This window comes from Arvicanthis niloticus, chromosome 2, assembly GCF_011762505.2.
Source record: "Arvicanthis niloticus isolate mArvNil1 chromosome 2, mArvNil1.pat.X, whole genome shotgun sequence".
Classification (NCBI taxonomy): Eukaryota; Metazoa; Chordata; class Mammalia; order Rodentia; family Muridae; genus Arvicanthis; species Arvicanthis niloticus.
Window position 1 is genome coordinate 31,302,001 of NC_047659.1, and position 3,962 is coordinate 31,305,962.

The window sequence follows — 3,962 nt, forward strand, 5'->3', positions numbered from 1 at the left end:
TAGTGTGCAGGTGTCCTAGTTGCGTGTGTCTGTGTCTCAGGATGGAGCGAGGTAGAATAGACAGATCTGACTTCAAGGCCAGCCTGGTCCACATAGTATTCCAGGCCAATCAGAGCTACAACAAAGATCCTCTCTCAAGCAATAAACAACTAAACAACAACAAAAAAACAACAAACTAAACAAAAAAGGTCTTGCCATTCATCTGAAAAATAAAGGTACATTATAAACTGCAACATTTTCTGCTGCATTCCGTGAGTCCAGGAAAATGGATATAGCAAGTCCCCTAATTTCCAAATGCATCACATGTTGGAAAAGAAAAATGAAATCTGAGTATATGCGGCTGCGGCTGAGGCTGCAGCAGTTCAAATGGCTCCGGGAAAATATGGGAGCAAAGGCTCTGTATATGGCAAATTTTGCAAAGGTTCAAGAAAAAAACCAAATCTACAACGAAGAACGGAAGAAACTTAGTGTCCAGCCTGTTAGCCAATGGAGCCTGTGAGTGGGCACCCTTTTCTGAAAAAGTGTACCATAGAGAGCATCTTCCCAGGTTTTGACAGCCAGGCATGCTGATGAGGTCTCTGAACACTGTTGCATGGGTTTCTATCATGTATTCCTGGTCCCCTCTGCAGCAGAATTTCATGGTGGAGGATGAGACGGTTTTGTGCAATATTCCCTACATGGGTGACGCAGTGAAGGAAGAAGATGAAACTTTCATCGAGGAGCTGATCAATAACTATGATGGCAAAGTCCACGGTGAAGAAGAGATGATCCCTGGATCTGTGCTGATCAGTGATGCTGTGTTTCTGGAGTTGGTAGATGCCCTCAATCAGTACTCAGATGAGGAGGAGGAAGGGCACAACAATACCTTCGATGGAAAGCAAGATGACAGCAAAGAGGACCTGCCAGTAACAAGAAAGAGGAAACGCCATGCTGTCGAAGCAACAGAAAGAGTTCCAAGAAGCAGTTTCCAAATGACATGATCTTCAGCGCCATTGCTTCCATGTTCCTTGAGAATAGTGTCCCTGACATGAAGGAGAGGTATTGAGAGCTGACAGAGATGTCGGACCCCAACGCACTTCCTCTTCAGTGCACACCCAACATCGATGGTCCCAATGCTAAGTCAGTGCAGCGGGAGCAGTCTCTGTACTCTTTCCACACCGTTTCCTGCTGGCACTGTTTTAAATACAACTTTTTCTTTCACCCTTTCCATGCCACCCCTAATGTATATAAGTGCAAGAACAAGGAAATCAAGATTGAGCTAGAACAATGTGGCACAGACTGCTTGGTTTTGCTGGAAGGAGAAAAGGAGTATGCCATGCTGCATAACCCTCTGTCCAAGTGCTCTAGGTGTCGCCGCCTAAGGCACCCAGTGGTCAATGCTTTCAGTTCCAATACATCAGCCTCTGCTATAGCCGAGACTAAAAAAGGAGACAGTGATAGACACACTGGACCTCCAATTCCTCAGAGGCTAACTCTTGCTGTCAGAGCCCCACGAAACAGAAAGCTAGTCCAGCCTCACTTCAGCTCTGTGTTGTGGAAGCCACCTCAAAGCCTATGGAATAGACTGAAGCTGAAGAACCTCTTTTCCGAGTGTTCCATGGTACCTACTTCAACAACTTCCGCTCAATAGCCAGGTTTCTGGAAACAAAGACATGCAAACAGATCTTTCAGTTTGCAGTCAAAGAATCACTTATCCTGAAGCTGCCAACAGATGAGCTCATGAACCCTGCACAGAGGAAGAAAAGAAATCACAGGTTGTAGGTTGCACACTGCAGGATAATCCAGCTAAAGAAAATAACAATTCTACACAAGTGTATAACTACCAACCCTGTGACCACCAGGACCATCCCTGTAACAGCACATGCCCCTGCATCATGACCCAGAATATTTATGAAAAGTTCTGTCAGTGCAGCCCAGACTGCCAAAATCATTTTCCTGGTTGTCTCTGTAAGACTCAGTGCAATACCAAGTAATGTCCATGCTATTTGGCAGTTCGTGAGTGTGACCCTGACTTGGGCCTCACCTGTGGGGACTCAGAGCACTGGGACTGTAAGGTGGTGTCCTGCAAAAACTGCAGCATCTAGTATGGCCTCAAAAATCACCTGCTGCTGGCCCCTTCTGGTATGGCCAGATGGGGCACCTTCATCTGTCTGTGCAGAAGAATAAATTAATTTCTGAATATTGTGGTGAGCTCATCTCTCAGGATGAGGCTGATTGACAAGGGAAGGTCTATGATAATTATATGTCCAGCTTCTTCTTAAACCTCAACAATGATTTTGTAGTGGATGCTACCCGGAAAGGAAACAAAATTCACCTTGCAAACCATTCAGTGAACCCCAACTATTATGCCAAAGTGGTCATGGTGAATGGAGATCACCACATTGGGATCTTTGCCAAGAGAGCAATTCAGGCTGATGAAGAGTTCTTCTTTGATTATAGGTACAGCCAAGTTGATGCCCTCAAGTATGTGGGCATTGGGAGAGAAGCGGACATCTTCTAGCCCTCTGGGCTCCGTGCCAGTGCTGTGGTGGCAGCACTGTCATGGCTTCAGGCATATACCACTGCTGCTCCAGCTCCTGCAATGTCTTCCGTGCCGAGAAACCCCACCCACTTCCACATAACTAGGCCTCCACTCTATTCCAAGGGGACACACTCCCTCAGTGAGAGGGGAAACAGAGGTGGTGAAGACCCGCTCTCCCACGAGAGTTCAGATGTGAGGAGCTACACTTCCATGTCAGAGGAGGAGGTTGCAGGCTTGGAATGATATCAGTGCTTGTTTTTTCCTCAGCTCCCAAGCTGTGGGCCCTCAGGAATCTACAGTGCTACCATTTTAGCTTTCTCAATCAAGAGTTCTTATGTCATTGGCTGTCAGCATTGCTAAATGAAACCAGGTCCCTGGAGCCTACAGGTGCTCAGGGTTAAAGGTGAGCCTGGCAGGCATGGCATACAGAAGGAAGTGTGTCTCCATGACATCAAAGCAGGAATTTAAGGATGCAGGAGGGAAACCTAAGTTCCTCCATCCTCCAGACATAGGGACAGTCACCTAGACCCTGGGAAAAGACCTATCCTATAGATTATTGGCGTGGTAGGGCATTTTCAGGCTCCCAGGAACATGTGCCAGTGACCAGACTCTTTCCAAAGTTCTGGTTCAGTGGCAGCATGCCTAAGGTGGCTGAGCATGGGCTGAGCCTGGTTGGGAGTGAGTACTCTGGGTCAGTGAAGCTGCAGGTGTCCTCAGGCCCTCCTTCCTCAGAGGCTTATCCACAGAGCGGATTAGGGAGTAGCTTTGCTTCTTTCTTCAGGCTAGCTGGCTCTAATCTAGACTAGAGGGAGATGTTAATAGTCCGGTTTACTTCCCGTCTGTCGTACCTGCTGTTGGTTGTGTTTATGGGTGGGTGAGGGGTGCCATTGCACATTTAGGAGGGTGTCACAGTGCAGGGTAGACTGGCAGGCAGACCACCATTCTCTGGGATTCATAGAGAACAAAGCACTTTAACTCTTTTAGAAGGTTTACAGATTGGTGTGGAGTTTGAGCCAAGGTCTCTGCTTGAATCCCACTTCTGGGGGAAGAAGAGAGTGGAAGATTCTGCAGTTCTATCTCATCTGAGAGGCAGGAGCTGGCTTGACACAAGAAAAAAAAAAAACTAGTCAGCACAGCTGTCAGTGGTCTGGTGTGCTGAGAACAGGGCATGTTCTGGAACGGTCTCAGGCAGGCACAGCTGCCCTAGGTAGTGGTAGAATGGGGGACAGGCTTCTTGCTTCCGGGAGAACCAGAGCTCCTGTGGTCCTTTCTAATCATTTCCTTCTCCCACCAAAGAAAACAGGCTCCCTTCCACCATACTGCTTCTTAGAGATTTGCATGGGACATGTAAGCTTGTGCACATACACACTCCTTCACTACACTGGTAGGTCCATGTGTACCTAACCCTCAGTACACACCCACCTCACAGCTCCTGCCAGTA

At 47.6% G+C, this 3,962-nt stretch overlaps 1 pseudogene; it reads left to right on the forward strand.

The window, feature by feature from the left end:
- Positions 1-265: 265 nt before the first annotated feature.
- On the forward strand, positions 266-2,500 carry LOC117703969 (histone-lysine N-methyltransferase EZH1 pseudogene; annotated as a pseudogene).
- The last annotated feature ends 1,462 nt before the right edge of the window (positions 2,501-3,962 follow it).